This window comes from Onychomys torridus, chromosome X, assembly GCF_903995425.1.
Source record: "Onychomys torridus chromosome X, mOncTor1.1, whole genome shotgun sequence".
NCBI classification, from domain to species: domain Eukaryota; kingdom Metazoa; phylum Chordata; class Mammalia; order Rodentia; family Cricetidae; genus Onychomys; species Onychomys torridus.
The window spans coordinates 18457959-18471933 of NC_050466.1; the positions used below are offsets into that span (position 1 = coordinate 18457959).

The 13975-nt window shown below is 38.9% G+C and overlaps 1 pseudogene; it reads right to left on the bottom strand.

The window, feature by feature from the left end:
* Window positions 1–6733: 6733 nt before the first annotated feature.
* Window positions 6734–13732, bottom strand: LOC118574028 (annotated as a pseudogene).
* Window positions 13733–13975: the final 243 nt, after the last annotated feature.

Genomic DNA, 13975 nt, shown 5'->3' on the forward strand with positions numbered 1-13975 from the left:
GTAATCTCTTAACAAATATTGAGCAATCCTTTAACAAATAATGAGCATGCACGGAACATTTATTAATTACTAAATGTATTCTAATAAGAATATGTAATAATCAAATATAATTTATATTAAAATCCTACCATTTTTTTTTTTTTTGCCAGAGCTGAGGACCAAACCCAGGGCCTTGTGCTTGCTAGGCAAGTGCTGTACCACTGAGCTAAATCCCCAACTCCCATTCTTTTGTTTCTATGTCTCACATATACATATACACTGGAAATGAGATCATAAAAGTCGTCCTGTAAATAATACAATTAGATAAAAAGCAAGGCACAGGCTTCACCTGATAGATTCTTTTTAAGCCAACCTGAAAAACTGTGTGCTACATAGGGAGATGCAGAACATCTTGGTACATACTGTAAACCTGACAGAACTTAGAATCCTCTCTTAAATGTTTGTGGAGGAAAACAAGGAACAGTTACAAATTTCCCTCAGGAATGGATCAGGGGAAGTGTATCTCTAGAGTGAGAAATAACTCCTTATTTTTTCATCACTTTAACACAAGTATACCCTGCCCCCAAGATTCTGCTGTTTTGATAGTTTTTGCATTATTTCTCTTATCATAAGTGGATATGAGCCTGGGAAATTTATAAAGAACAAATGACTGCATGGATCTTCATGGATCTTAGTGCTAGAGGTTTCAGGGACTAGAATCAAGGAGCTGTCTTTAATTCTCTTCCACGGATGAGGACGAATTGTAGTAGAATATTATTTTAAGGTTGTCACTTTTGCTTGTGTTGCATTTGCTTAACTCTGTGAAGCTGTGTTACTGTGTCTGTGTAAAAACACTGATGTTCTAATAAAGAACTAGCCAATAGCAAGGCAGGAGAAAGGATAGGTAAGGCTGACATGCAGAGAGAATATATAGAGGGAGAAATCTGGGAAAATGGAGAAGGAGCCAGAGAAGGAGATGACATCAGGGGCCAGCCAGTGAGCTACACAAACAGTAAGCTGTAACAGGAATCTTGACAGTTCTTATTAATACAATCAAGCCTCAGTCCAGGTATTGGGGTGAATGCTGGATGATCAGAGAAGCAGAACAAGCCACAGCTTCCTCACCTCGCCAGTTCCTCAGCTGATCCTGTTTCCTCGGATTGCAAGTTTCTGAGTCCTTATCCAAATCATTCTCAGCTAAACTGTTGCTCAGAAGCCTAAATGCTTAACCAGCCAAATGCTTCTAGTTTCTGGTCTTCATGCCTTTATATCTTTCTGGTTTCTGCTATCACTCCCTGGGATTAAAGGCTCACTTTCTGGTATTAAAGTTGTGAGTCACCACACCTGGCTATTTCCAATGTGACCTTGAACTCAGAGATCCGCCTGGCTCTGCCTCCCAAGTGCTGAGATTAAAGCCATGTGCTACCACTGCCTATCCTCATGTTTAATATTGTGGCTGTCCTTTTCTCTGACCCCAGATAAGTTTATTAGTGGGCACAATATTTTGAAAACACAATACCACCACAGTAAGCCATGAAGTAAGAGTAAGAATTACAGAAGTCAGAGAATGGGAAAAGTCCAGAGGCAAAAGGTAGATAGGATAATTTAAGATAAGGAAAGCTGGCTAGAAACTAAGCCAAGCTAAGGAGGTCATGAAAAAGATTTTATAATCCTCCTTCTCACCATACGGTTCACAGCATTCTCCTGCAGACTCAAGGAAATGTGTGTATATGCAACTTTTAGATCAACAAAAATAAAAGATATAATTCAGGGTAAACCCTAGGAAACTATGACTAGGCTTACTCTAGTATACAACTGTCTTTCCACCTGTCCTTTCTCACTAAAGTGAAAATGTGATTGTAATCAGATTACATATATGAATCTAGAACACTACATCAAAAATAGGAGCTTTTTTTTTTAATCATAGCACCAATGAGACAAGGAAAATAAAGAATGGTAAGTCAAATTATATAATCTTTGAAAATATAAATTTGTTATGCACACAGGAAGAAAATAAATAACCTTTAAACAGAACGCATAGCATATATAGTAGGTGATCTGCTCACTAGTGTGATTAGCAAACCTACTCCCTAAGCCGTGTTCCATGGAGAGTAGTGATAGATGACCGGCTCACTGTTGTGGGTAGCACACACTAGGCCTCTTCACACAGAGTATATGATGTGGTTATTGAAAGTTGGTAAACACAGAAATAGCTTCTTTCAGAGAATTTGAAGTTTAATGAAATAATATTATTCAAGCTTAACTAGGATAATCATTTCATTTCAGACATAATCTGCCATTTCAAAGTGGTATGACAGTAGACTGAACATCTTGCTTCAAACAGTATGATTGTTGAATAGAAAACTATACAAAGGAATAGAATTCAGATTAAAAGCTTAACCAGCTCTAGTCCCTCATCCTCATGCCTTAAATACCTTTCTGCTTCTTGTCATCACTTCCTGGAATTAAGGGTTCTTGTTAACACACCTGGCTGTTTCCAGTGTGGCTTTGAACTCATAGCGATCCAGATGGATCTCTGCCTACAGAACGCTGAGATTAAAGGTGTGTGTGTGCCACCATTTTCTGGCCTTTATTGTCTGTCTAGTGGCTGTTCTGTTCTCTGACCCCAGATCAATTTTTTAGAGTGCACATTATATTGGGGAACACAATATCACCACATAAAGCAGGTATTTTAGGGTTGCAAACTTCATTGTAATGGAATAAAGGAAAAGACTATCAATAAAATTAGTACATGACATGACAAATGAGTACAGTAAAAATATGGTAGCGTGACACCTTGCGTTTGAAAATAAAATGTATTTATTGAAGTAATACACATTTGAGAATAAAAACTCACCTATTACAAGTTAATTAAAGCTGCTTATAATTTATAATTCATAATATTATTAAGACCAAAAATCCAGAATCAGGGAATTTGGTTCTAAAGGTAACAATGCATCTAAACGTTTAAAAATAACCTCTAATCTTCCAACAGAACTTATTTATTTGTAAAATCAGACCGAATTACATAGTTTTTTAACAATAGGCTTCGTAAATTCCAGTTGTGAAAAAGATTTCTGAACTGTCAATTATCGGTGGCCTTAGGGAAAGGCTCCTCCAAGGCCACTTCCAGGGTAATGCAAGACAATCCACAAAAGCACGAGGCCTAGACTTTTTCTGTCTGAGGGTTTTTTTTAGAAATAAGCTTCTATCTATCTGACTGGTGAAATAAGAAAACATACATGCTTTCTGATGTTAACTTTCTCTTTTACTTCATCTTAAGAATGGCCTCTGACCCTTTCTGTCTCCATACAGCTACATATCTCCACATTGCAACATTCTATACATGCAGCTCAGCTAAATGTCTTTATGTACATATGACCATACATCTTTATGCACAATTACATCTGTTTTCACATGTCTACACATCTATCTTTTACATACTTCTATATCTATTTTTATACAGCTTCATCTTCCTTACCTCCACACAGTTACAAATCTCCACACAGACTCAGCTAAGCATCTCTCACCATAGAGAACTTTCCACAGTTCCCAGGCATAGCTCCTCTAAGTAGCAGCAGCTCTTTCTCTCTCATGCGTACACACACACAGTTCTACATTATTCACTCACTCTTTACTCCCGCACACTGCTCTCATGATTCTTCTTCACCTGCCCCTCAGCATGCACACATACATAGACACACACACACACACACACACACACACACACACACACACACAGAGACACACAAACACACACACATACACACACACACACACACTTCACACATATTCTGCAGGAGCTCTCACAAAGCTCTGCACAGCCATCTCTCTCCATACAACCACTGCTGCTCTCTCCACCAACCTCTTGACAATTATGTTACATTTTCAGAGCCCTTCCCATTCTCAAAACATAACCTAAGTCACATAGTTTCCCTGAGGCTAGTAATGTCACACTGACCCATGCACGTAACTCTGAATTGGTGAGTGGTCCCAGACATTAAACAACTAGCTGAACCTTGAGTAGTCAAGATGTGTGTAGAAAAGGAACTACTGCAAGGACTATGTCTTGATGTAAACAGCCTGGCCTTGATTTAGCAATAAACTACACCCAGGAATTAGTCTTTGTGTATATTCTGTAGGCAAAGCTTAATCTGTTTTGTACTTGTTCAAGGTCTTTGCAAAATGTGTAAAAGGCTCTCTTTGAGACTGTGAATATTGTTGCTTTCCTGTGTCAGTAAAGAATATTCTGCTAATATTTCTGTTAATCAGCATTATACAGCTTAAACAGAAATCCACAGCTAAATGTGTACACAGAGATATAAAACACACTACCAAAGGGCTTGGAAAGCACCCCACAACTGTTCTTGTTAGGGAAGCTGCTGGGCACAAGCTCTAGAAGCAATCAGGACTTGATAAGGGTGAACGTTATAGGTGATATAAACAAGTTGTACAGGACAGCAGTTTGAATCTTTTTCTGAGCCTCTAATAATATTTTATGTTTTCCTGTGCTTGGTAGGTAGTGTATAGGAGAGAATATATTATGTATATCTCTCTCTTCCCAGGGCCACTGTGGGGCGTTTACCCACCAACCCCACAACTCCCGGGAGTTTTCTTGAGAGTGAACAGCAGGAAATATTAGATAGAAGAATTTATATTGCAGAGATAAACAGAGAGAAAATAAAGGATAGTCTCGCGAGGGCCTGGAACCTTTTCCAACTGGCCTTGACTGTCTCTGCCCCAGGGTATTTATATAGATGACAAGGGGTGGAGCAAAAGACCTCCTCCCCCAGCACAGCCAAGTGCTGACCATCTCAGACTTCTGTACTCAGGCCCGTGGTCCTAATAGTCCTCTATGCAGACCTGCTGGATAAAGCCATGAGGAACCTGAAAACCGGCTCCCACAGGCCACAGAATTTATTTTTTTATGTCTTACAACAATGATTACATCAGTCTATATTTGCATTTCAAAAAATATCTAATCTGTGACTATTTTCTCAACACGAATCAAAAGATCTTTAAAAAGTCATAATCATAAAATTTAATGATCACAGTTCCTGGAGCAAGTAGACAAAATGTAAGCAGGGAAATGAAGGACAGACCTTTAATATTTCCTCATGGTCACCATTGCCAGATAATTAGAATCTAAAAAACTAATTTTTAACTTATAACAAGCAAAACAAAAATTCTTATCAAATTATACTATAATCTATTTTAAACATTTACAGGTATCTTAATTTATATGTCTAAATAATTTCTTCAAAGTTCCTATCTTTCTTAATTTTATAATTTTTCTAATGATTAACTCATAATGTGAAATCATATTCTTTTTCTTCATTCTTAGTTTTGAAATTTGCATTTTATATCTATAAAAGCACTAATATCTTCACTACAAAATAAGCAGAAAATGTTCCCAAACTCATTTGTGGGTTGTGGTGATAGTGTGTTCCCCAAAATATTGTGCACCCTAATAAATTTATCTGGGGTCAGAGAACAGAACAGCCACTAGATATAAAGGCCAGAAAATGGTGGCACACACACCTTTAATCCTAGCATTCCAAAGGCAGAGATTCATCTGGATCTCTAGGAGTTCAAAGCCACACTTGAAACAGCCAGGCATGGTGACACACACCTTTAATCCCAGGAAATGATGGTAGAAAGCAGAAAGGTATATAAGGCATGAGGACCAGGAACTAGAGCTAGTTAAGCTTTTAGGCTTTTAGCAGCAGTTCAGCTGAGATTCATTCCAGATGAGGACTCAGAGGCTTCCAGTCTGCAGAAACAAGACTAGCTGAGGGACTGACGAGGTGAGGTTACCTGTGGCCTGTTCTGTCTCTCTGAACTTTCGACATTCACCCCAATACCTGGCTCCAGGTTTGATTTTATTAATAAGACCTTTTAAGATTCATGTTACAGTGTTTTTCTTGTTTTTGTTTACTTTCTCAATCTTGATCTTCATCTCCATTCTGGGATCTAGTTATAACATCCTGTTCAGCCATTTCATCAATATTGATACTTTCAAATGTGTAGGTTTTATATTCCTTTTTTCAATTAATTTATTCATCTTATTTTCTTTCCCAGACCATGTCAGACCATCAATCTTTTGAGGGCAAAAGACAATAAGTCACTGAATCCAAAACACACTATACAAATGATTTTATTTTTTAAGTAATGAAACTAACAGAGGAAGAGAAGCTGTATTCACTCAACCAGAAATTGAAACTTTGTCACACAGTTTCTATAGCCAAGCAACTACTTAACTAAATGGTGTTTGGCACCACCAGGAAGCATAGTGGTGGCACCTGAGAAAGTTACAAACAGAAAAGAACTTGTTTCCACAGCCCAAAACCCCACAGCTTTGCTAGGTGGGGCTCCCTCTACATCAGGGATTATACGTCTGGTGGGTATCCTTGTCAGACACTAATTGTCAGCTGCTGTCACCCCATGGCCCTCAGCATTCAATTTACCTATTAAATTTGAAATCTGTTAGAAGCCTAAATGTGTGTGTATGATGTTGGTGGTGTTTAATGACTTATATACCATGATCCAGAGCCCTTTTCAGCATGCTTTTCTAGCCTATGCACTGTTTTTCTATTTTTAACATGAAATAAATGTAAGAAAACATCAAAGAAGAGCAACTATTATTTTAAAGATTCACAAACAAAACTTTATACTTAATGAAAATGAAAATAAATTCAACACAATCCAAAATGTTTTCTTATGAACATTAAGTATCATTGTACAGTTTAATCTTCTATTTTTCTGAAACTGCTCTAGTGATGGCCTTGCTCATGGCTTCTTTGACATCCTTGTTCCTAAGACTGTAGATCATGGGATTTAACATAGGAATAACTGAGGTGTAAAACATAGCTACCATTTCCCCCTGCTCCACAGATTCCTCAGTTGGGCTTCTGAAATACATGAAGAAAAGGGTTCCATAAAATATGGTGACAGCTGTCAAGTGGGAGCCACATGTGGAAAAGGCTTATCTCCTTCCTTCTGCAGAATGCATCTTTATGATGGCAATAAGGATGAATATATAAGAGACAATAATAACCAGTAAGGAGTAAGAGAAGTTGAGACCCGCTAAGGTGCACATGGTGTATTCTTTAATGAAGGCCCCAGCACAAGCCATCTTGATGAGAGCTGGGTCTGCACAGTAGAAGTGGTTAATCTCAATGTTCCCACAGAAGTACACACCATGAGTCCACAATGTAGAGATTAAACTGATAAAGAAGCCATAGATGTAAGGGAAAGAGATCAGTCATATACACACAATCCAAGACATTCTGCTGCTATAGAGCAGAGGCTTGCCAATTGCCATGTACCTGTCAAATGCCATCACTGCCAGGATGAAGACTTCCACATGGACAAAGGTAATGAAGAAGAAACACTGCACTATGCACCCAGGGTAGGAGATGGTTTTCACTTCAGACACTAGATTTTCCAACATTTTTGGGGTAACATTAGAAGAGAGCCACACATCTGCAAAAGACAGGTGACGGAGGAAAAAATACATGGGACTGCTGAGCTGAGGGATGATCCTGATTAATACAATTATCCCAATGTTGCCAAGCAGAATGACAATGTAGACCATCAAGAAAACTAAAAAAAAGAGGAGTTTCAGCTCAGGACGACTAGTCAACCCAAGAAGGATAAATTCTGTTCCATCAGTGAAATTGGGTATTTTCTTAAATCTCATCCAGAGGCAGAAGCATTCTATCTAATAAAAGAAAGAAAGCAGTTAGTATGCATGTGGAATACAGACAATCCAGACATTTGTGTTGATATAACATTTTCCTAACTCATTTTCTTCATAGAACACTGATGCCTTTATCTCTCTTCTCTTGCATATGCCATATTTCATAGTATTTTGTGCAATGCATGTATACATACATACATATATACATACATTACATTTTTTACAATAGAAGATCATAAAAAAGTATAATCACAATGTTCGGTTTTACTTGCTTAGAACAAACATTTTACATATCTATATATCTATATCTATATATTCTAATTCTGTGATGTATATAGAGTTTAGCCATACCTTAGAAATGCATCAAAAGATATTGCAAAATAAGAGTAAAATATAAACCTCTATTACATCTTTAAGCAGTAACTTTATTTTTTAGAGAACCCTAAGTCATTATTGAATATTTGTCAGTCATGTCTCCATTATGAACCAATCCATGATAATCACCCCATTTTATCTGCTCTCTGAATTTTAAACTTTTGAACTTAAAAAGGTAACCATTTTTAATCAATCTTTGCCTTCTTTCATTTTTTTTTGTTTTGTTTTTTGAGACAAGGTTTCTCTGTGTAGCTTTGTGCCTTTCCTGGAACTCACTTGGTATCCCAGGCTGGCTGCGAACTCACAGAGATCTGCCTGGCTCTACCTCCCCAGTGCTGGGATTAAAGGCGTGCACCACCAATGCCCAGCCCGCCTTCTTTCATTTCAGTTAGAACTCTGAGTAACAAAATTATACATATATGCAATCACAATTAGTGAATGAAGAGGCCATGGATTTGAAGGAAAGTGGAGAGGTACCGGTATATGTGAGGGTTTGGAGGGAGGAAAGGAAAGTGAGAAATGTTTTGATCATACTGTAAACTCAAAAGAAAGGTAAAACAGAATTGAGTATCCCTAAATATTACTCACTAATAAGTGTTTATAATTTAAATTAATGGCATTTCTAAAGTGTACCAGCAAGCTACAGAAATCTATGGTGTGTGTAGTAAAGGAGTTTCCATTTCTGACTACATAAGATTAAGGGACATTCCCTCTGAAGTTTATTTCTTCCTCTTAAAATAATGTTTTTATGGAGGACTAAATAAGACACAAGCAATGAGAATAAGTGTTTAAAACAGTGTAACACTGAGCGTTGTTAAGCAATACTGATTTATAAATCATCACCTCTCCTTAGTATATCAGTAATGAATTCTGCTATGTCCCCTACTATTAACTTGCATTGAGTTCCTTACCCACAGGTTATTTTACTGCCGCCAAACCATCATTTAATCTAATATTGCTCACTAACTTCAGTTTATGCAAATGACATTATATTTCCTAACAATATAAATTGAATATCATTGTGTTTAAAGCTATGTTAACTTTAAAGCTATATTTAACTACTTTGTTTATTTTAATGTTTTCCAGAAAACTCACTGTTTCTCCTTCAATGCACCAGTAACAGTCATTAAATATTCCAACCAAAAAAAGCCCTGGACCAGATTATTTCACTGCAGAATTCTACCAGATCTTCAAAGAAGACTTAATACCAATACTCTTTAAATTGTTCCACACAATAGAAGCAGAAGGTATATTACCAAACTCCTTCTATGAGGCTACAATTACCCTGATTCCTAAACCAAACAAAGATGCAACAAATAAAGAGAACTACAGACCAATCTCCCTCATGAACATTGATGCAAAAATACTCAATAAAATTCTGGCAAACAGACTCCAAGAACACATCAAAACAATTATCCACCATGATCAAGTAGGCTTCATCCCAGGGATGCAAGGGTGTTTCAACATATGAAAGTCTGTCAATGTAATACACTATATAAACAAACTCAAAGAACCACATGATCATCTCACTAGATGCAGAAAAGGCATTTGACAAAATCCAACACCCCTTCATGATAAAGGTCTTGGAGCGATCAGGAATACAGGGAACATACCTAAACATAATAAAGGCAAACTATAACATGCCAACAGCCAACATCAAATTAAATGGAGAGAAACTCAAAGCAATACCACTAAAATCAGGAACAAGGCAAGGCTGTCCCCTCTCCCCACACTTATTCAATATAATACTTGAAGTTCTAGCCGGAGCTATAAGACAACACAAAGAGATTAAGGGGATACAAATTAGAAAGGAAGAAATCAGGCTCTCCCTATTTGCAGATGACATGATAGTATACATGTGTGACCCCAAAAATTCAAACAAGGAACTGATACAGCTAATAAAAACCTTTAGCAACATACTGGATACAAGATCAACTCAAAAAATCAGTAGCCCTCCTATATACAATATACAAACAGGCTGAGAAGGAAATCAGAGATACATAACCCTTTACAATAGCCACAAATGATACAAAATACCTTGGGGTTACTCAAACTAAGCATGTGAAGGACCTATATGACAAGTACTTCAAGTCCCTGAAAAAAGAAATTGGAGAAGATGTCAGAAAATGGAAAGATCTCCCATGCTCATGGATAGGCAGGATTAACATAGTAAAAATGGCGATCTTACCAAAAGCAATCTACAGATTCAATGCAATTCCCATCAAATTACCAACACAATTCTTCACAGATCTGGAAAGAATAATACTCAACTTCATATGGAAAAACAAAAAACCCAGGATAGCAAAAAGAATCCTGTACAATAAAACAACCTCTGGAGGCATCACAATCCCCAACCTCAATCTCTAATATAGAGCTACCATAATAAAAACAGCTTGGTACTGGCATAAAAACTGACATGTGGACCAATGGAATTGAATTGAAGTCCCTGACATCAACCCACACACCTATGAACATATAATTTTTTGACAAAGAAGTCAAATATGTAAAATGGGAAAAAGAAAGCATCTTCAACAAATGGTGCTGGCATAACTGGATGTCAATGTGTAGAAGGCTGCAAATAGATCCATATCTGTCACCACGCACAAAACTTAAGTCCAAGTGGATCAAAGACCTCAACATAAATCCAGTTACTCTGAACCTGATAAAAGAGAAAGTAGGAAGTACTCTTGAACACGTTGGCACTGGAGATCACTTTCTAAATATAACACCAGTAGCACAGACATTGAGAGAAACAATCAATCAATGGGACCTGTTGAAACTGAGAAGCTTTTGTAGAGCAAAGGACATGGTCAACAAGACAAAGCGACAGCCTACAGAATGGGAAAAGGTCTTCACAAACCCCACATCTGACAGAGGGCTGATATCCAGAATATATAAAGAGCTCAAGAAATTAGACATCAAAATGCCCAACAGTCCAATTAAGAAATGGGCTATAGAACTAAACAGAGAATTCTCCACAGAGGAAGTTGAAATGGCTGAAAGACATTTAAGGAATTGCTCAACATCCCTAATTATCTGGGAAATGAAAATCAAAACGACTCTGATCCCTCGTCTTTGCTATATAACTTGACAAGGTCTCCAGGAGCTGAGCCCTTCTTTCTAATTCTGGTCAATTTTGTAAAGATAGCTGTGTTAGGGATGAGAGTGTATCTCCACTGGCAGAGTGCTCCCCTGGCACACGGAAAGCCTTGGAAGATCACTAGAACTGCTAAAGCCAAGTGGTTGTTCCTTTCTGTCATGCCTGTTATCTGACCACCCAGGAGTTAGAGGTAAGATCAGAACTTCACTCATCCTTGGTGAGAAGAGGTCAAGCTCCACCTCACACAAAACACACTCTCAAAACAAAATAAAATAAAGACCACATTATTATTCTTAGGCAATCATTTTCCTGTAATCAGGAGGGAATGGACTGTATTCTGCTTATAAATTCCAGTGATATGAGTTTTAAAATTGTGTACAAACATATCTTGTTGGCATGGGGTTAGCAGAAAACAGAAGTAAGCCTCCTCCAGCCTGGAATGTTTGAAGTCTGATAATTCCTGGATTCTTAGGAAGCAGCAGTACCTCCGTCTACTGGGGATCCAAGGGCCTTGCTTGTTGCACAGAAGAGGGGTCGGGTGAGCAGAGAGCTGTATTCCAACAGTGAAGATGAATGCTGTCTGACCCAGTGAATCCTGTGACATGATCAGTCATCAAGGTTATGAGAAATATCAGTGACTGGAAACAGTGTGCTTGTGACCTTCTTTGCCTTCCTGATAAACTCCTCAAGAACTTGTCACTGATAAAGGCAGGCATGGTTTTCACATCATCAAAATATTTACAGTGTTGTGTTGAATAGTGATCGTCTAGATGACTCTAATTAGCTTACACAAATAATTTCAATGCAGCAGTTTATAAATGAGAACAAAGGCAGAAGTCTATGATGGAGATGTTATGTAAATTTTAAGCATAGGAATATGTAGGAAATATGGGAAAGGCTGCATGATGACAGGATCTTATTTTCCTGACTCTGTTTCCTGTAAATTTTGTTTAGTACCTAATGCAAAGACCAGGAAGGAGCAGGGGTGGGTGGTAGAGGGGTTGGTGGGGAATGAGATAAAATAGAGCACATCAAAAATATAATCTTCGGTGTATCATAGGACAAGAGTGTGTAGCCAGAACTGATTGTGGAGACCTGTACTACTTGAGAATCTAAGACAGTAGGGTCTCAATATAAGGCCTGAGTGGGCTCTAGTTTAAGTTCAAGGTCAGCCTAAGGAAGGTAGAGAGACCCTATCTCGATTAGTAAGAGGAGGCTGCAGCCAAGGCAAGGGGCATCAGGTTTGTATTCCAAGTACTTGAATACCAGAGAGAGGATAGCCTGAAGAAAAAGATTAGCTTGGTTTACATTGGGAGGTCTTTCTCAGCCAGGTCTTCAAAGCAAGTCTATTTTTAAAGAAACCAAACACCCCTTTAGTATCAACCAAGGAATGGGTGGCTGTGGCCTTAGATGTAGAGGACTGCCTGTGGAACATACACATTCCCTGCCTTCAACTTCACCACAGACAAACAAGAGTGACAAAGACAACCACAAAGTAGGAAAATGTTTGGAAAGAACACTGTCACAGTCTCTTACCCAGTGGGGTATCTAACCAAATCAAGAGGTGAGGATGCAGAGAATACAGGAGCTTCTAGACTGTGTGTGGAAATATCCACTCATGGACTATGTGAGGAAAAGCATTGCTTACAAAATGACTCAATTCAGTAACTCCATTTTGGAGTTTACACAGCCAAGACAGGAAGCCTGGAGCTTAAGTGGGTTTTGTCAGCCCAAGTAACATCAATCCACCCCCATAGCCTCAAGACAAAACAACACTGAACTTCTCAGAGGAGGGATTCTAAAAAAAGACAGGGTATGCTGAAACAGTAGTGTGAGATTCAGACCCAAAGGGATCTGAACATCAGCAGAAACTACAGCTGAGAAGCCTGAGAACTATGACAAATCAGTCAAAATAGGACATTGGCCTCTATCACAGGAGGCCTTTAGAGCACTACTGTTTACACCAGGAAGGAAGAAGACATCAGGTTCTGGGGAGGAAGAAGAAGGGAATTTTGGTACAGTTTGTCAAGAGGAATGAACTTCTAGAGCTCTGTCAGACAAATCATAACATTGCAGAATTCTAAAGCACCAGAATTCACCCATGTTGCATCACAGTTGAGAACAGAGATAAAGAAGGACATCAGCAGTAAGCGCACCTGTCTCATGCCACCACTACATGAAAACACTAACCTTGATTCAAGCACTGAACTTGATGCCACAAAGCAACTTCCCCACACCCATCGCTGGGAAGAAGCTACCTCTGGTTTGTAAATAAATGTGGAGGACAGGGCCCAGAAGGGGTAAAACCAGGTTAATATGAACACTAGTTCCTGGAAGCCAGGGTGTCTTCTGATGCCAGCCACATACTTTGTGCGCACATCTGGGTACTGGGTTTCGTGGAAAATGGTCTCCATTTCGTGCATCTGCCACTGTGTGAAGTGGAACTGGGTTTGGTACCTGCTCGGCTGGCACCTTGGAACCTCAGCCAGCAAGATGGCAGGTTCCTTTGGGTCTGCCTCCATGGGAGCCTGGTTGCTGTGGTCACCATCACGAACCAGGCTGCTGTAAGCGCTCATGTGGCCTCCCTGGTTGAGGTTGCCTTGTTGGTTCTCACTGTTTTCGAGGCTTAGAGCTCCTTCATAGTTCTGCCACTCAACTTGGCTGTTCCCTGGGGGCTCACAGCAGGTTGCTGCCACAAAGGTTCAGACCCTCCTCTTTCAAGACTGCTATTGGCTTTCTGTGTGCCCCCTACACGAGTGGACTGGTCTCTGAAATGAGAATGGGCTAGGGTAAGGCCCAGGTATGGGGTGGGGTTGGGG